This window comes from Phodopus roborovskii, unplaced genomic scaffold, assembly GCF_943737965.1.
Source record: "Phodopus roborovskii unplaced genomic scaffold, PHOROB, whole genome shotgun sequence".
In the NCBI taxonomy this organism is placed as follows: Eukaryota; Metazoa; Chordata; class Mammalia; order Rodentia; family Cricetidae; genus Phodopus; species Phodopus roborovskii.
Genome location: NW_026125082.1, coordinates 1 through 20,708, shown reverse-complemented (window position 1 = coordinate 20,708; position 20,708 = coordinate 1). Strand labels below are relative to the sequence as shown.

Genomic DNA, 20,708 nt, shown 5'->3' with positions numbered 1-20,708 from the left:
TGTCAGCTCTGGTGTCATCACTCTGACCAAGCTGTCATTCCTTCCCTAGATCACTACAAAAGTCTGTTATCAGGTCTGTTTTACACATGCCTTCCATTAGTTGTCTTCCACATAGCAATTCATTCTTCTGTTTGTCACCCATGCTCTCTGGAACAAAATCTGAAATGTTGGCATGCCCTGAAATACCTTCCCTTGCTTTCTCCTCAGCCCTTTCTCATGCCACTATCCAGTTCATCTGTACCACAATGTTCATTTTAGAAAGAAGATGATCCATGCCTTCCTGACTTGGATTCCCTAAACCTGCTGTTGCATCTTTCCCCTCAAATGCTCTTCCCCACTGACATTTGCTCAATTAATGCCTTCATATTACAAAATCCCAGCTAAGGGACTATGGATGAAGTTCAGTGGTACACTATCTGCCTAGAATGTTCAAGGCCTTTGGTTTAATCCCAGTGCTACAAAAAATAAACAGAAGAGTCAACAAAAGAGTAAACTCACAGCTAGCATCTCTCTTTTTTAAATCTCAGTAGACACTGGCCAATATAAATCATACTTCCCTTTTTGATCTCATGTATCTTATATCATTTAATAGCACTCAGACATAACTATTACTGTTTTATGTTTTAAACATAAATATATTTTAAACATAATTATAATCAGAGTATTTCTAATGCATCTTTTCCTTGAACTATAAGAGCTCTAGGGCAAAGACTGCCTTATATTTTCAGTGCCTTCAAATAAAGTAGATACTCAAGATGTTAAGTAGATAAACCAGAGAAAAGAAATAAAGGTCTATAGGAACTCATAGAGACTATGGCAGCATGCATAGGTCCTGAACAAGCTCAAGCCAGATGAGTCCCAGTGCTGAGAAGGGGAAGCAGACAGAAGCTCTCATCCCTAACCAATAAGCTATCAATAACAGCTTGCAAAGAAAAATTCTTTCTCCAAGTACTTTTCTCACTGGGTGTATAAACCACACTTAAGGGTAGGTCCATAGGCCCATGCCCGTGCCCAACAATGAGATACCCAACACACACACACACACACACACACACACACACACACACACACACACACACACACACACCCTACCTGAGAGAGTAGAGAGAGAGAGAGAGAGACACTCAACATTTTTGTCTCATATTGTTTGTTTGAGCACTCTTTATCTTACTTGTATATTATTGCCTTCTGCTTGTATATTATAGTTTCCAATTATAGTTTCCACTTCAAAGCCCACACCTATTATCTTTCTGGGAGCCATGATGAAAATAAATATAAGATCGGCGAAAGCCAGACATAAGGGTACATACCTATAAACACAGAGGTGGAGACACTGAGGAGGAGAGTTACAAGTTCAAGACCAGTTTGGGCTTTATAGCAAGACTTTGCCTGAGGGTGGGGATAGATGAGGTGTCAACAATGGAAAGCTTTATAATCAGAAAAAGGATGCCTGACTTTAAATGTTTAAAATAATTATTGTATGTAAAAATGACAGTATCAGAGCTAACAGTGTTTTCAAGATGAAAACCTATTTCTCGTCTGGGTAATTGATGGCATTTTATCTCTGTTGGTGAGTATTTATATAGCTTTTCCTAAAGGAAATAAGTCTTGGCTTATACCAGTCAGCAAATTCAGCCAAGAAAGAAAGGAAGTCAGTTGCTTACATTGAGCTAAATAACAATCACTTGGAGTTCTCTGTGGTGTCTGTCACCGACTTAAATCAAAATCTCCAAATGATTCAAATGTAACAGGAAGGCATTAGCCATAAGGAAACTCTCAGCCATATTCTCCAGCCAGAATTACTGAATAAATGTAACATCCAGGCCATTTCAGAGGGTCATCAAACAAACCAAGCCTCTTGCTGTGCATGGCTCTTCAGACTCAGAACTCAGCTCCACTTGGACACAGTTTTGAAGAGTGAATATACTCACAAAGGCCTCTGCAAAATGTATTATTTTGTGAACACACCTAGTACAAAGCCTGACATATCTGAAACTATGTATTTTTGGGTTTGAATGCTGATTTTTGTCAAGTAGAGCTTGTTAACTGCTCTTGCATCTGAGAGGCTCCATCTGGGAAGGGGTGTCATAAAACATGCCATTTTTCCCATAAGAATAAAACATGATTTGTGGAAGCATCTAGCAAAAAAAAACTGATACAATAAGTGGTAAATAACAGAAATACTATTTCTTCTCCCTCTAGTCAGAAGGAACATCCAATTATTCTTAGAAAAACATTCGAAGAGAACTACAATTGTATCGTTTCATGGTTTGTTGCTGCCTGTGTCTAAACCAGTCACTGGTAAGATAATGTGATCGCCATAATAGATTAGGCCAATAAAAACTCTGGAGCCAGTAATGATGAAACCTACCTTATGGCACATAGAGAAGGGTGGAGGCATGAACAAAGGATTGCCTTGAGATAGGGGAGGGAGCAGAATGGATGCAGTATAGACAGCCAACAGCTTCCTCTACAAATGCCCTGCAAAGTTACCATTTATGCTATGAAATATTTGGATTTTTCCATCTGTACAGGCTCTGATAAAGAGAGCCCAGCTTCTCTGAACATCTTCCTGTAATATGAACATCTAGTATTCTGTATGGTGTTGATAGTTGAGAGCATCATCTATAGAGGCTCCCAGTTCTACCAGCTGTGAAATACAGGACATGATCCATAACCACTCTGAGTCTCCTCTTCTGTAAACTGACTGAAAGTAACGCATACTTCATAGATTAGAATAAAACCAAGTCAACTGAGGCCTCTAAAATACTAAGCAGGAGTTAGAGAGAGGGCTGGGGAATTAAGACCACTTCCTTCTTTTCCAGAGGTCCTAGACTCAGGTTACAGCACCTACATGGTATCATATAACCATATAACTCCAATTCCAGGAAATCTGATGCTCTCTTCTGACCTCCAAAGGCACCAGACATGTATGTGGTACACAGAAATATGCAGGCAAATCACTCATAAACAAATAAATCTAAATAAAAATGAGTATATTCAGACATAATAATAAAGATTATGAGTTTTTACCATAAATGATCCATGGATATATAGATTTTATCAGCACTTTATTTTTTAATGAAACAAATATTTTATGTATATGCATGTTATATATATGTACATAGATATACATTATTTTTTTCTTATTTTACATATCGATCCCAGTTCCCTCTCCTTCCCTCCCATGCACCACAACCCCCCTCCCATCCCATTCCCCCACACACTCCACAGGTGATGCCTTCTAGGAGGGATCATCAAAATCTATCAAGTCCTTTAGAGTATGGTCTAAGCCTCCCTTCTGTCTCTAGACTAAGAGAGTATCTCTCCATGGGGAATGTGTTCCAAAGTCCTTTCGTGCACCAGGGATACATCCTGCTTTCAGTGTTAGAGGTCCCTTAGACTGCCCAGGCCTTCTAACTGAGACCCATGATAAGGGAATCTGAGTCAGTTCAATGCTGGTTTTACATCTATCAGTCTGGGGGCCCATGAGCTCCCCCTTGTTCAGGTCAGCTGTCTCTGAAGCCTGGTCTTGAACACTTTTCTTATCACTCCTCCCTCTCTGCAATGGAATCCAGAAGTTCAGCTCAGTGGTTAACTCTGGGTGTCTGCTTCTGTTTCCATCAGCTACTAGATAAGGGCTCTACGGATGGCATATAAGGTAGTTATCAATCTCATTATCAGAGAAGGGCCTTTAAGGTAGCCTCTCCACTGTTGCTCAGATTGTTAATTGGGGTCATCCTTGTAAGTCTCTGAACATTTCTCTAGAGTCAGTTTTCTCTTCAATGGCTCCCTCTATTATGGTTATTATGGTATCTTTTTTTTTTTTTTTTTTTTTTTTTGCTCTGGTCTATTCCTCCCCTGACTGGATCTTCCCAGTCCCACATGTTCTCTTCTTCTCCCTTCTCTTTCTCCTAACTTCCTCTCCACTCACTACCCACCTCACTCCCAATATGCTCATGCTCAGGAGATCTTGTTCCTTTTCTCATGTGAGACCTTGTATGAATCTCTTAGGTTCCTCTTTGTATCCTAGTTTCTCTGGCGGTGTGAATTATAGGCTGGTGATCTTTTGCTCTATGTGTAAAATCCATATATGAGTGAGTACATACCATGTTCCTCTTTTTATGACTGGGTCACCTCACTCAGGATGGTTTCTTCAAGTTCCATCCATTTGCCTTTTATCGGCATTTTTAAATAAAGCCAAAGTAATAGTATATAAAAAAAGAGAGACTTCAAAAAAATAAGCATAAATATAAGCTATGCATAAATAGATGCAAAATACACCAACACTTCTTCAACAAAAATATTTTGGTTTTTGTCCTATACTTATAACTTTACTGTGTTCTGTGCGTGTGTGTGTGTGTGTGTGTGTGTGTGTGTGTGTGTGTGTGTGTGTGTGTAAGAGTTTGCATGCATGCATACCCAACATGCATGGCAGGGTGTATGTGTAGAGGTCAAACAACAACCTGCAAGGGTCTTTTCTACCATATGGGCTCCAGTAAGAGAACATGGTTGTCAGGCTCAAGAACAGCACTTCTCCCTCCTCAGTCATCTCAATAGCCTTTAATCAAGAATTTAGCAAGCAAGATTGGGAGAGAGATCTGCAGAAATCTTTGGTGTGGTTAGCTGGAAGTGTTAGAATAGAGGCCGTTCTCAGAGCAAGTAGTGTTTGTTAAGACAACCTGGGCTCACTTCCCAGGTTGATTGAATTTGGGTGGTAGAAGGAAGTATAAAGAAAGGGGGAAAGATGTGCTTATAACTGAGCCTTCAGATGCAGAAGGAAAAGGTAATTCTGGTGATACCTGTATTTAGAGAGAGAAGGCAATGTCAATGAACATGCATAGCACTATCATTCCTTCTAAGACAGTGGTTCTCAACCTTCCTAATACTGTGACCCTTTAATACAGTTCCTCATGTTGTGGTGAACCCAAAATCATGACATTTTTTTGTTGATACTTCATAACTGTAATTTTATTACTGCTATGAATTGTAACATAATTCTGAAATGTAAGATACCTGATAATGCAACCCCCGTGAAAAAAAATCATTAACCTCCAAAGAGTTTGTGACCCACAGTTAGAGAACCACTGTTCTGATGATGATCTATACTATGAAATATCCTCATTTATGCAATTATAAACAATTCTATAAGATGTTCACCATATGCATTTAAATGGCAATGCAGTCCACCTTTGGGCACAGACTGGCATGTTTGTCTTGAAGAACCTAAAACAGGACCTTAGGATCACCCTTACATAACCTACAGATATTGTGTCGCCAAAGCAACCAGGCCTGTGTTCATTGGCATCTCTGGATCTCCTCTGTAAAGACTTCCCATTTTCTTTGTTCACTAAACCTATACACAATTTCCCACCTCTTGTATTTGCTGTTCTGTTCTGTTTCGTAATGATTTCCCAGAAAAAGAAAATTCTGTAGAAGAAATGTGGCTAGTAGCACTTCTCTTACTTACTCTTTCGTCAAATGTCCTGCACTGCAACAGTGTGTTTATGCAGAGAAACAAGGATCTTAGAAAATCTTTCCACCCAGATCCCTATGAGTCATCCCTCTGTGCCATAAATGGAAGAGTGGCTTAATGAACACATCTCCCTTCCCCTTCTTCCCCCATCATCCCAGGAGAGGGTCAAAGGACTCAACACCACACAAGTATGTATGCTTTTCACTGGACCATTCCAAAAGGTGCTCTTGACCTTGGAGGAAAACATCCCTCAGTTTGTTTCTGACCTCACACTCTATTGTTCCAAGTATAGTCCCAGTCAATGTCTGTTCCCACAAAGTAATTAAACACTTTCTTTCGATATGAAAAATGTCTGAATTTGGACAATGATTTATGTGGTCACCTAGTATGAAATCATAAAAGATACTTCTGGCCCTCCATTTCTGGTAATTGGATATTCACACTTGGCCTCAAGTGGGAACCTTGATCTAGTCACCTCCCATCTCTTCACAACATTGTTGATCTACCATTTCCCTGGAAGATTAATTCATTTTAGAAAAATCCAAGGTTGTATCTTGCTCCCTAGAGTTACCAGGATTTTTTAAGTCCAGCTCTGCAGATCAAACTGTGACAACTTTTAGAGAGTAATATTAAATTGACCTCAGAAGTGTCCCCACAGTGCTCACAGCCCAACTGTATTCTGTCACAGTGGACTCATTGCTGATCAGTTCTTTTGGGGAAAACATATGGCAGGGTATAAATTCCATTCCTCTTCCTTTGACTCAGCAGAAACATCCAATACAATTTTTAAGTTGCAGAGTGAATTTAAGAACTCCAGGGCAACAGTCCTATGAAGCTTGTTTTTACAAACCAGGGACAGAAGGCAGCTGATTACAGTTTAACGAGCTCCCCAGATTCATCAAGGCATTACTCAAGTGGATGATGAGCCCCTCTTTGCAAGTGTCCTTTAAACAATGTTTTGAATAATTGCACCTTTTAACTAAAAGAGGCTGAAAGGAAGAGGAAATAGTGGTCTTGGCAGAGAGGAAAAAGCATCCTCACTGACAGAGGGGAGAAAATATTGTTTAAGTAAGTCAGCACAATTCCAAGACTAGATAAAGAGTTGCCACTATTACCATTCCAAGGCTGTAAGGAGAAAATGGGGAGGGTCATTCTCAGAACCAAGGCAAGTAATGGGATGGACTTTTCTAGGAAACTGGCCACTTGGTTGGTGGCGTTTGATATCAATATGGGGGAGAGCTTGCCAACATGCCCAAGTCCCTAGATTCAATCATCAGTACAACAAAGAAGGAGAAGATGACAAAGGAGAAGATGGAGGAAATGGTTATTTAATTAGGGGCTTAGCCATCCCCCCACAACCTGACTGAAAGAGAGCTAGGGAACAAATACCCTTTCTCTGTCTCCCCCCACACTCAGATGTTTTACCTTTGTCATGGGGTAAGAAGACTATCTGTGTGGTCCTTGAAGTTAATTCCCAGGACACAAAAAAGGATAAAGAAAGGTGTAAATAAATTTGGAAGGGAAAAAGCCATCTGGCACATCCTTTTGTGATAGAAATGAAAGAGAGGGTACCAGTGAAGCATTCCTAGCTGCACAGACTTCAGAAGGTCCAGCCTTCTGGAGATACAACCATCCTTAGTCGAAGGAGAGAGAAGTAGAAGCCAAGTTCACCAGAGATTACCCTGGTTCTACTATTGTGGTGAGGATGCAGCTCCAGGTGCTTGGGATAGCTACTTGACCTATCCAGAACTTCAGGCTGGATTGAATACAAGGGTTGCTACTGAGTACTAAAGGAAAGAGAAGATAGTAAGCAAGAGCTCACTGTTGTAGAGAAAGTTTTAGCCTTGGATTGGGGAAAAATAAGTATATTTAAAAACATTATCACAATGGGCTATTAAACTTCTCAATGTATCTTTTAATTCATTTATTTTTCTTTGTTTAAACTGTTTTCATACAATGTATTTTGATAATGTTTTCCCTGCCCCACACACACACAACCTACCCCCTCCAACTTCCTGTTATCAAGAGAAGTATTCACCTGAAACCTCTGCCCATTCCTGAACTTTCATCTTTCGGTCATCTCTTCCTGAACTCGCTTTCCATCCTTTCATCATCTTCCCAGTCCTTGACCTTCCCCAAGCTTTGAACACTGTCCCCTATGGGGTGGGTCTCCAAGGCAGGGATGAATTGAGTCTGTCAAGCCCATTGCGTGGCAATTTTAAAAGCTGAAGTTTAATGTCTTATTATTTTGGAGCTCTGTGTGGATAGGAACAGAAGCAAAAATTATCATGGTAGTGAAATAGCCACATCAGAAAAGTCATATTAAGATGTCACAAACATAAATTATCTTCCTTTCTGAGTTGCTTCCCTATGAAAATGGAGATGTCATTTTGTTTTTCTGGCTTGGAAGAAAGTATACATGAGCTTCTTGACATATGGGTGCTGAATATGGACAGCACTTTTCAGATCTGTCTGGATACCACTATGAAGCAATTATGTGACCTCTACAGATCACTTAACTTCTCTGAAAAGGTTTCTTTTTCTTAAAATAAAAGATCCATGGGGCATAGCCATCAAGAAAGCTTTGGTTTCCAATGAGAGCTGTTAGGGGAGATCTTGACTTAACCAGCTGAAGATTGGAGAAACAGGAACACAGAGAGGATGCCTAGCCTCCAGTATACCCTACCCATCCATGAGCCAGACTGACTCCCCAAAGCCACCAAAATATCCATCTGTTTATGCCAATAACTCCTCAAATATTAGTATTTGCTCACTGAGAAAAACAAAATAAAGTTTTCCTACAGTAGATCCATTTTCCTTCTGTCAGTTTTTAGAGAGAGAAAAGAGAAGGGTTTGTCAGTGCCTAAATGTGGCATGTCCTCATGGGCTCTTGAGTTTGTAAACACTTGGTCTCCAGCTGGTGAGACTATTTCTGGAAAGTTGTAAAACCTTCAAGAAGCAGAGTCTTTGTGGTAAAAGCAAACTACTCATGATATGCCTTGAGGTGTTTGTGCTCTGGCCCTACTTTCAGTCTGCCTCTACTTCCTGACTACACCTGCAATAGGAACAGCTGCCTCTGTCCCCTGCCGCCATGACCTCTCCACCAGAGTGGACTGCATCCTCCTGAGAGGCAAACAACCCCTTTCTCTACTAGGTTGCTTCTTGTCAGACACTTGATGACAACAGGAATAAAAGAAACCAATACAGTCAATCACACTGTGAAAGTCAAAGAGGATCCCATAAGTCACATCTAGAAGCTTCCATGTCAACTTCCTGTCAGTTAATCTTTAATATATTAACAGCCCAAAAGCAATGGTCTCCTAAAGGAGAAAAAAAAAACCAGGTAGAAACAACCTTAAACTAAGGCTGAGCATTCATAATTAACAATAAGTCTCCAAGTCATGATTTGGAGTCTGGCTGTCCAAGAAAGCCGACTATGAATCCTAGCACTAGAGAAGCAGAGGCAGGAGGATCTCTATAAGTTCCAGGCATCTAGGAAAATGAGCCCCTTTCTAGAAAAAGAAAATGAAGAAAAAGTAGAGGAAGTACATTGCAAGTGATATTAGGAAAGATTCCCTAAAAGTATCTCAGGAATTGACCAGACCTAGGCTCAGGAGTGTGATGATGAAAAGTCCTTTGGAAAGCTGTGGGTTGAGGAGAGTGTAAGGACACTATTGATGCTACCCTCTGTCATAAGCTGGGTGTTTGTTTCATTACTATTATTAGTAATACCACAGATTGAACTATTTTGTGTGATACAACCATGTGCTCATTTCCTAACACCAGAGCTTAATATTTTTATTTGCTCTAATGTCAATAAAACAAGAATCATAATAAAACACTCTTTTACCTCCCCCAACACCAAAGCAACCCTCCCAAACCTATATGTATCAAAAAAAAAAAAAAAAAAAAAAAAAAAAAAAAAAACAGTAGTTAAGACAGTGGAAGGGGGTGGATTTTAGTACAACATTTTCTGCTTTTGACAGGGAGGACACATCTCAGCACCCTTCTGCCCCTCTCATTCTACCCACTCACGTGAACAAAGTCCTTGTTCTACGTGGCTACGGGGCCAGAAGACAGGTGGGAACAGTGACAAAAACAAGGTCATGAGTTAGAGATCAAGAAAGATTCAAAGCTGGCATCTCAAAGGAGGTAATACCTAGAGGGATTAAAAAAACTACCCAGGCAAGGTGGGAGTGAGACATTAGAAGCACGAAATAATAAGTACTGCAAAGTGTACCTGCCCCCTGAAAACATCATCCCGTTATGCATGCTTCAGGGATGCTAAAATTGCATGGGCATTCTTTCCCTTCTTCAACATGGTAAATACACACAGGTAAACCCACAAGGAAATTATAGGCCTTTAGCTTCTTCTGCATTCCTCTTTTTGGATTCCTTAACCCCTTCAAGGCAGGAATATTGTTCTTGGATTCATTGGAGCACAGTCAGGTATAACAAAGGACTTAACTCTAAAGGAGACATCAGGATGAGCTCCCAGCTCACCAATGTGTAAGCCAGACAGCTTCCAAAATATCCGACCTAGAAGCCATCAAGATTGCTCAGTGGGTAGGAGGCACTTGCTACTGTATAAACTGAGGGTTTTATCACCAGATATATAAACTGAGAACACGACTGCTCCAAGGTATGATGAGGGAAAAGGATTTATTGTAAATATGTGGGAGAGGATAGCCAGAGCCATCTAAAAGAGTCCAGAGCAGAGAGAGAAAATAATAAACTCAACATGGCCAGCAGACTAAACTGGACCATGAAGGGAGACAGACAGAGATAGAGAGACAGAGAGGAAGATAAGGAGACAATCAAGAAGTGGAGCAAGAAAGAAAGGTCCAAAAGAGGAAGACAAAACAGAGTACATACTGAAATGGCAGGGTTATATGGGAATGAGAAGCTGGGGAGGGAAGGAAACCCATGAGCTGGAGAAATTTAGGGCAGGGATGAGAAGAGCTGAGGAGACCCACAGGTAGTTATGATACTTGGGGAGCTTGGAGGCCAACATGCACTTTGGTATGCTAACGGGGATCACCGACAGCCATTTTCCCCTAGTTCCTTTTGTACATGAAAACTGCCAAGCCTGAGTTCCATCCCTAGACCCAATGGTAGAGGAAGACCTGTGACCTGTGTCCTGTGACCTCCACATGGATGCTTTGGCATGAGTGCATTCCACATGCATACCCACAGATAGATGAATAAATAAATACAATAGATTCAAAAACGATTACAACTTCAGATCTTCCCCTTCAAAGCCAAAGATATAATAAGGCCTGCCTCAAAGTGTGAAGGTCATTTAATGAAACTGTTAGTGGAAATGTCTGGACTAACCAGTGTTCTTTCTCTCTCCCTGAGTAAGATCTAGGTCTAAGCCAAGCATGGAGGAACAGACCTATAATCCCAGCAACCAGAAACTGAGTCAGGGGCACCATCAGTTTGAAGTCAGTCTGGGCTATACAGAAAGAACCTGTCTACAAGTAAAAATAAATATATAAATAAATACAAATAAATAAACAACAAATAAATACTAAAACTAAAAACTACCAAATTATGTGCAAAGAATAATTCAGCTTGGGAAATAACTACTTCTCGTAAGACATTGCATTTGTCTAATCCTCTTAGATCATTTGCACAGAGACACATCACCAGCCTCTTACCGTTCAAAGATGGCTAGTTGTTGCTTCTGTGTGGAACTGAAGACTTCCTGATGGCAGGGAGAGACCCCCTGACCCTGAATGTTCTGACTGTGTGCTGACTGAACTAGCTTTTAGAGTGTGGTGCTGTAATTTGTTTCACTTTCTTCCAACTCCGCATTGAGGTTTCTATGGGGAAACATGGAGAAGGGCTATTCAGACCATTAGGTAGCACTTAAAACACATCTAGAAAAACAGTAACAACTACTGTCTACACTGCTCTGGGGGCAGGCCTTCAGCCCACACTTCGGGTTTTGCTTCCTCTTCACCCAACATCAGCAAAAGCAGGCCTGCTTGTCTGTTGATTTCTGGTTTGTGTAGGTTGAATTCTGTTACAAGGAAAAGCAATCCAGCAAATGTCCCCATCACCTGTGGTAATGAGCAAATAAACAAATCTTGTGGAATAAGGATCTCCTCTTTTGCATTCCAGAGAGGCTCAGGCATAAATTACACCCAAGACCACATACTGTTAGTAGTTCCTGCTTTTCTCCTAAATTCCTCGAGCTAATGAATATTTATGAAATGTCATTTACTATGCAACTAGAAGGCCTGAACAGTGCTCAAATTGATTAGAGCTGTTGTGAGAGACAGGTTTCTTTCCATTTTCTCATATGTCCATGTACTGAAGTCTATGGGGCATCTCATGAATTAGGACTCCTCCCTCATCTACTTTATGCACAGAAAGTCCCTGCCTCCAGGCTCTGGAGATTCCAGCTTGAAGAAAACAAGGAATGAAAGCGAGGAGTGAGTGCCATCTAGTGGCTCTGAAGTGAGGTGTCGCAAAACAGAAATGCATGAACTTGGTGAACTATTCAAAGAGATGGTCAGCCTGTTGGGTTCTAAGGACACTTCTTCCCTCATGGGAGCAGTTAGAGTAGGTGGGATTTTGGGGACAAGGAAACATCATCTTGGGAAGCCCCTGAGTCTTTAAAGGGATTTTTGCCTGCAACTTCTACGTGTAGAGCTATCAGCCAGAAAGGCTAGGTGTTGTTCTTTTGCTGCAATGTTAGGATAAAGCTGGAAGGGGGGTCCTGTATGGGGAACCATGGCAGGTGAGGGTGACTGAGGCGGGGGACAAACATGCCAGGCAGACAGAGCTTGAGTGAGAAGTTTTATTAGAAAGGGGAGAGAATATCCAGTAGCTGATGAAAACAGAAGTAGACTCCCACAGCTAAACACTGAGCCAACTCCCCTGGAATCCAGTTGCAGAAGAGGGAGGAGATGAGCAAAAGTCCAGGCTACAGAAACCCACTGAGACAGCTGACCTGAACAAGGGGGAGCTCATGAATCCCAGACCTGATAGCTGGGAAACCAGCATAGGACCGAGCCAGAACCACTGAATGTGGGTCTCAGTTAGAAGCCTGGGCAGTCTATGGGCAGTCTCTGACAGTGGAACCAGGATGTATTGGGATGTATCCAGAGTACATTCCCCATGGAGGGATACTCCCTTAACCTAGAGACAGGAGGGAGGCTATCCCGAATGACTTGACAGAGTTTGATGATCTTTCCTGAAAGGCCTCACCCTCCCTGGGGAGTGGGTGGGGAATGGGATGGGAGGGGTTGGGGGCATGGGAGGATGGGAGGGAGAGGGAACTGGGATCGATATACAAAATAAGAAAAATAATTTTTAGAATGTGATTTTTAATGAAATAAACCATGTTATAATATAAAAAAAAAGAAAAGAAAAAGGAGGGGAGAGGAAAGGGAAAAGAGATAAAGAGACAGGACAGAGAGAGGATAGAACAGGGAGACAGGAGCAGAAAGAGAGGAGAGCAAAGATAGCAGAAAAAGCAGTAAGAGCAGAGAGAACAAAAGGAGCCTAAATGGGTGGGGTCTGTCTTTTAAAGGGGTCCCTTGCACCTGCGTGCCGACTAGTACTCATGCAACCCTGGGTGACCAGAGTACTGCCTGAGTGCATTCTGCCAGGTGACAGTGGTGGGGCTTCTGGAATACAGTTACGATGCCCCTGGAACCCAAATAATAACACTGAGAAATTTCAAGCCACCAGGAATGAGGGAAGGGCAGAGAACAATGGCTTCTGGGGTTTCAGGAAGAGCATGTTTCTGCCAGCTTCTCTATTTGGAACTTCAGGCTCCAGCACTGAAAGGCAACCAACCTGAAGGTACCTGGATGACATCTACAGCTGTGACATTTGTCTACCTTTTGTCAGAAGGATTATATATTTCTTGCAAAAAGAAAAAAAAGCCTCTATTTGTTGCCAGAAAAAAGAGTTCATTCCTTTGATGGCATCTTTCATTCTATATCTTCTCTTTCAATTTGTCACAACTCTCTTGTACTTAGGAGCCCATAATCTTCCTGAGCAGGGGGCAGCCTCTGCGTGTCCTCAGTGTTTTTGTATGTTAGACCCATTGGTGTTCCCATAAGAAATAACTGAATAAGCACTGCCCTGTCCTCAGTGTCTACTGGCATGGTCAAACCTCATTCCACTTCAGCTAATATGACTGCTGTCCCTTGATGTCCCTGTTCTAGTCACGCAGGTCTTCTTTCTGTCCCTGCCACTGGCTTTATTCCCCTTGCTCCCATGCTTTTGCATGTGGGGTTTCTTCCATTTGGAATGCCCACCTCTTCCAAAACCATCTGGTTAACCTCTTCTGCACCATGAGATTTCAGTTCTAGCATCCCCTTCCTCAATAAAAATTTCCCGGCTGAATGAACTCTTTGGATGCCAGCTATCTCTCACCTGTAATACATAGCACAAAGGCTCCATTACATCTCAGAATGTGACAGTTTTAGTGTCCATCTCCCCCCACCCCGATCTAGGCAACCGTTACATTACTCTAATCCAGTAGCTGCTCAAAAAATACTTGCATCCATAGAATTACATATATTTTCAACTAGTCATTGGTTTTCTAAACACCCAATTAGAATATTCAGGTAAGTCTACAGTAGTCAAAAAATTATTCCTTATGCCAATTCTGGACTGCGCATTGTGCCTGGTCTTCATGTCCTATATTAGTCAGTGTTGGGAATGAATCTGAGTTAGCAATAGTTCTCTCATTTTCCAAATGAACAGTGGCTTGGTTAATTAATTCTGCTGGAGGTTACAGAATTGTTAAATAACAAAACTTTAAAAATATGCACATCAAGACTCATATTTAAAACTGTTCCAGAATGACAAAAAGCCAAGTTTATTATGATTCCTAAACCTTTGGAATATACATGATAAGCATAAAAGTCTGACTAAATGATGTTACACCTTAAATCCACACTCATTAAACTAGATTTCTCAGTGCCACAACTCAATTACCCCAGGGACTGTACCATCTTCACCAAAGTAAGTCCACTATCTGGCACAAGGCCAACCATGTAGGTTATGTTCAGTATAATCTGTTGAATGATTTAAGCTTGATGAAACCTTCCTGAGATTCAAATAAAATAAAAGGTATGTAGTCAGAGCAAGCAAACAAATAAATAGAAAGGAGAGGGAGGGGGAAGAAAGAGAGAGGAAGAGAGGCAGGAAGGCAGGCAGGCAAGCTGTAGGGGATAAATAATGTTTAAAAAGAAATAGGAAAGAGAGCAGTATAAACAAACATGCCGCATTCCCATGCTGTACTATAGCCATTTTATATGTGTTTTAAAGACTTTCACTTTAGATGGTATCTTCTGTAACCTTAAATGTACCTTCAATAACACTATGGCTTCATTCTTTCCCTTCTGCTTTGCTGATGAGAACCTGATACTCAGAAACAGCGTGAGCTCAGGGCCTAAGCTACAACTTAAGCTGCATTTTCTCACACCACACTGTGGCTCACATCAATATAGTTATGTCAAGTGTGGCTCCAAGACCACAGAAGCCCTTTCTGGGGAGGCTTGGGACTCCCTGCACAACTTATAGGAGAGCTGCTAGATGTGTCTCCTTGCCCAGAAACCTGCTCCCTGACTGACAAGGAGAAGGGAGTGGAAGACAGACCACATGTCTTATCACTTCCAATTTCATTGTCAGTTATTTTATGCATTTTGTTGTCTCATGGCTCTTAATCTGAAAGTTATTGGGGAAAATAAACTGAGGGGGAATGCGTTTTGTTAAAACAGGAGTGCATCAGGTTTCTGGTGTCTAACAAATCAATCAATCAACCCTTTTTAATTTATTGCAGTCCCTTATACCCTGCAGTGATACACAGAAAAGTAACAAATGGTGTTTTCCATGGAAATGACTAAGAATAATGAATAGCTAGATAAAATGGAAACAATGGCTGGAATCCCATTATGATGCCAAACTAAAAAGTTTATGAAATGTAGAACAACAGGGGACTCAACCTCATACTGACTGACAACTCTAGCTTTCAAGATGGTATTAAATTCCTCTACAATGCAAGGACCAAAAGGAATTTTTGTATGTTGGAAGCATTTAAATGAGGTGGCGCCATCTCTTCAATGGTGTCTTATCTCTTCAATGGTGTCTGTCCAATCATTAAATCATTAATTCTTGTGACAACTTTTTTCCTCATGAAAAGTTTCTATGTGTACTACCTAAACTGCCCATCACAATCATCACATGAATAGGTATGTTCATGTGTCTAAGTGTTCAGGTGGGTGCATGTGTGTGTATACAGGTTGGAGGCCAGAAGTCAACCTTGGGTATCATTCCTCAGGCATCATCAACCTTGGTCTTCTGACCAGCATCTATTACTGACCTGGAGCTTGCCTGCAAAGTTAGGGCTGGCTAGCAAGCAAGCCCCAGAAATCCTCTTATCCTGTTTTCCTGGCTCTGGGATTACAAGTACATACCCATTCCCTTGCCTCCTGGTAACACATGTGGAGTCCAGCCCACTAGTGTCTCCTTTACAGCAATAAACGTCAAATAATTATTCAGGAAAAGCTGTAAGGAATCTTGAGTGCCTAGCAACTATCACTGACTTCCACAAGCCTACAATGAGAAGTCTGAAGAGCCCAGCGAATGAGTAGAAAGCGTGGAGAGCAGGGTGCAGCAGAAGAATGTAACCAATGTCTAAGCAAGTCCATCTGCCCTTCCTTCCATTCTCTGTCTTCCTTTTCCTCCCTCCCCCCACATCTTGGTCTAGTTCACAGCCAGCCTTTAATGAAATAAAATCACTTATAATAAAATGAAACTGTCTTGATTCCTTCTATCTGCCTTGCCTGGCAGAGGTCCTGGAAAGGGTCAGGCCTGTATGCCTGCCTGATTTGGTCAAAGAGCCACAACAAAGGAGTGGGTGATAAGATCCAGTTGTCTAGCACTGTTAATGACTGAAAACTCCCTACTTTCTATCTTGTTGTGGCGTTGCTTTTTCCTATAAAGTTACTTTTTCCTAATAAAACTTCATGTTCAATACAAATCTGCAGAAGAGCACATTGATTTGGGCTTACAGCTTCAGGTTAGAGTCCGTGATGGTGGAGCAAAGACATGACAGGCAGCAGGAGCAGCTGAGAGCTCACATCTTGATCCACAAGCAGAAGACAGAACACACCTGGGAAGGGCATGAGCCTTTGAAAACCTCAAGCCCACCTCCAGTGAGCTCCTCTTCCAACAAGGCCATGCCTCCCTACCAACTGGGAAGCAAGGAATTCAAACATGTGGACCCTTGAAGTCACTCTCACTCAGACCACCACACTTATCCAGGTCCCTCATGACTCTCTCATTAGCTGCCTGGTTCTGACAGGCAGACACTGTTCGCCATGTAATCACACATGGTCCGTCCTCTTCAGTCAAGTGAGGATACAGGTGGTGTTTGGAAAAGCTGATGTCTTCCTCTGTCTCGCCTACATTTGAAGATCCAACTCTTCAGGGCCCAGAGCTGATTATGGATAGTTTTTGCCTTGGATTCTGCTTCCTTTCCTTTAGAAGGCCTTCCTACCCTGTACCCCTCAATGCCCAACCTTATGCTCCCCACTCCTGCCGAAAAACAGAAGGTTTAGGCAGGGGAGGGGCAGGCTTACGTGGCCATGTGTTCCTGAAAGACTACCAGCTCCAGCTGCTGCTCACCTACCTCCCCACACCCCCAGCAGCTTCCACACACATTTAATCATTCTTACCTGTGTCTTGGCCACCAGCTCTCATACACATTCCTAAGATCCCAAGTGACTTCGCACACTGCCTTTGGTGACATGTGTGTAGCATAGGAACTATGAGTAGGGGCAGCTAGGGTGGCCACATGTCTGGGTCCCTTGACTGGTGTGTCAAGGAACCTTATATGCAAATTCTATGGTAGAAATCTGTCCACTGATGTGCGTTTATTTGCTATGGGACCAGCCTTCTGTGTGCTTGGACACTGCCATGTCTTAGTGGCCTGGAACTTTCTGAACACCTTGGCAAAGGCTTGTGCTCCCTTGATACTGATGTTGAAATCAGAGGTTGTTTACACTGTAGTTTGCAATCTATACCAGAGGATTCACCAGGTTATCCACTAAAGTCTGTGTATGTGATTTAGCATTTGTTATGGCTCTTTTCTAACAAATGTTTGTTAAATGTACACATACACTAACATGTCCAGGGCTGCCAGAACTCTTCCCTTAAGACATTGCCTGTACTAGCAGAGAACATAAAAATAAAATTAGTTAAGAAAAATGGCAATGACCATTTTGGCCAACCTCAGCTCTAATGTTCATGAACCTGTACAGAGCACTATTAGGCTAATTAATTCCTCTTCATAGATGAAAACTTAACATCAGACGCCCTCAGGGCTTGCCTATCCCCCAATCCCAATCTAGAAAAATTGTGGGGCTCTATGAAGGGCATAGAGCAGAGTGGTGGGATAAGTAGCATTCAGAGATGAGCACTGACTTCAGAATCTTACAATTCAAGGTGATCTCTGCCCACTCCCTTCTTGAGATGGTCACAGTATGTAGCCACAATGAGTAAAAACTCCTGAGCCCTCCTGCCTCAGTCTCAAAAGTGCTGAGATTTATAGGTACATGGAACCTTGGAGCTTAATTCCCTTTAACATTACAAATTCACAAAAGGCTTTATACAAACTATACCTGTTAATTTCTCTGGATAACTGGGAAACAAGCAAATAAGCCAAAATAAGTCTCTGGTAAACAGCTTGGGTTGGTAAAGGGTGTTTTGTTTAATTTTTTAAAGCCAATGGAAGGACTCAAGAGAAAGCTCAACTGTAAGTGTATGTACTGCTATTGCGGAGGTCCTGAGTTTGTTTCCCAGTGCCTACATCAGGCAGCTCACCATTGCCTGTAACTCCAGCTCCAGGGGATCTGATGCCCTCTTCTCACCTCCATAGACAGCCTCATTCACATGCACACAGATAGCTACACATAGACATACAGCAAGAATAAAAATAAGTCCCTTTTATTAAAACAAAAAAAGTGAATTATTACTTAGCTACTTTTCTATTGCTATGATAAACACCATGACAATGGCAACTGGTAAAAAGAAAAGGGCATATTTTGGGGCTTTGGCTCTCTGAGAAATAGGAGGTCCATCACCATCACAGTGGATCTGGAAGCAGAGAGCCAAATGGAAAGAAGCAGAGAGCAACCTAGGAATGGCATGGCACAAGCCTTTAAAAGTCCTTTCCAGTGATAAACTTCCTTAAGAAAGGCCATGCCTTCTCAAACCTCCCCTAAACAGTGCCACCAACTTGGGACCCAGCATTCAAAGGCCAAAGCCTGAGGGGTAGGGGGACATTCTTATTCAAAGCACCACAATTATTATGTTTTTACAGAGAAAATTAAAATGATCCAGTGGCTCAGTTGTGCCAACGTCACAGACCTTCCAGCTGATATCTTCCTCTGAACTAAAGAACATAGACATGATACACAACTTGTTTTTGGAAGGAGGATGCTTGCCTCTCTCAGTGAGATTTAGCAGCCTGAGGTTCCCCCAGCCCTTTGAACTAGATTGTTCTTGGACCACATGTATTTTTTGTATGTGTAGAGAACTGGAGTTGCTACTCCAAAGAAAAGAAAGATTTAATTCTGGCTGAGAGAACAAAACCTTAGTGGAATCGAAGGAGGGAGTGAGAAATGTAAGCTGCCCCTCTCAGCACACAGGCTGTCCCGACACACAGTCAAAAGATCTCTAATGAGCTCTGTGGGACAGCCAGCCCCAGGCATCAGACACAAAGCAACAGAGGCCAGTGTTCCCTGGGAACAGTAACTATTATTTTATTTTTTTAAAGTGCTCTGAATTACGAAGTTTTTGCATTTCTTAAGAGCTATGTTGGTAACTGTAATTTCAGTTCCTGAAAGAGGTCCAAAAGGACGCCATTCTGGCTGCTCCAGGGAGAACTATGGGGAATTTACTTCATATCACCGCTTGAACTATGATTTTATCTGACCCTTACACCACCCTGCAAAGGAAGCATCAGTCTGATGTTATCCTCAGTCAGTGGTTTAATATATGTCCGTTATGTATATATTGTCTGTCAAGCTATGTATGTAGTCTTTGCTGGAGATAACACAGTGGATTATCTAGATATGTTTCTTGCCTCTTGGGGCTCCCATTTCTTGGGAAAGGGAGATGAAAGAGAAAAATAATTTCCAGAGAAATTGTAAGGAAGACTCAGGTTACAGAGGAGGTCAGGCTCAGTGACAGCTATCCCTTTCCTGAATAGCCCCCGCTTGTCCTCCGATCCCCTCCTCCAGCCTCCATTTCCCCTCTTATTGTCCTCACTGAGTTACTGGATTTCACCTTCCCTGCCTGCTGCCCACCTCTGGCCTCTACCGTGCGGGCTCTCGCGAGATGCACAGGCCAACGGCAGCACTCTCTGCCTTGCTGTCTCCTCCCTCCCACTGGCTTTACCAGCTCTAATACTGCCCCCGCCATGGGAAACGAGGCCAGCTACTATTCCGAGATGGGCAACCACTTGACCAGGATGAGATTAGAAGGTTGTGCAGAAGCTTCAAGAAGATGGACTTGGACAAATTCGGTTTCTGAGCATAGAGGAGTTCATGTCGCTGCCTGAGCTGCAACAGAACCCACTGGTGAGTCGAGTAATCGACATCTTTGACACGGATGGCAACGGGGAAGTGGATTTCCACGAGTTCATCAGGCTACCTCGCAGTTCAGCGTCAAGGGCGACGAAGACCAGAAGCTAAGGTTCGCCCTTCAGAATCTACGACATGGACAAAGATGGCTACATCTCCAACGGGGAGCTCTTCCAGGTGCTGAAGATGATGGTGGGTAACAATCTGAAGGACTGGCAGCTGCAGCAACTGGTAGACAAACCATCTTGGTCCTGGATAAGGACGGCGATGGCCGGATATCCTTCCAAGAGTTCTGTGATGTGGTTAGAAGCATGAGATCCACAAGAAGTTGGTCGGTTTGTGTGAGTTTTGTGGGGTTTTTGTTGTTGTTGTTATTGGGGTTTTTTTTTTGTTTTTGTTTTTGTTTTTTTTGTTTTGTTTTTTTGTTTTTGTTTTTTAGTTTGATCTTTTAAGGGCTTCAGTCAACATATTTAGCTTTCTTCTCTTTCAAGATGTATTCAAGATATTCAGCTACTGTCTCTCTGGCTAACCAGGAAGTGTTTCTCTTTACCTCTGCCACCCTGCAGTGTTATTAAGTTACCTCTCCATAACTACAGACAAAGGGGGAGGCA

The 20,708-nt window shown here is 42.1% G+C and overlaps 1 pseudogene; it reads left to right on the top strand.

The window, feature by feature from the left end:
• The first annotated feature begins 19,934 nt into the window (after nt 1-19,934).
• Nucleotides 19,935-20,432, top strand: LOC127225847 (calcineurin subunit B type 2-like; annotated as a pseudogene).
• The last annotated feature ends 276 nt before the right edge of the window (nt 20,433-20,708 follow it).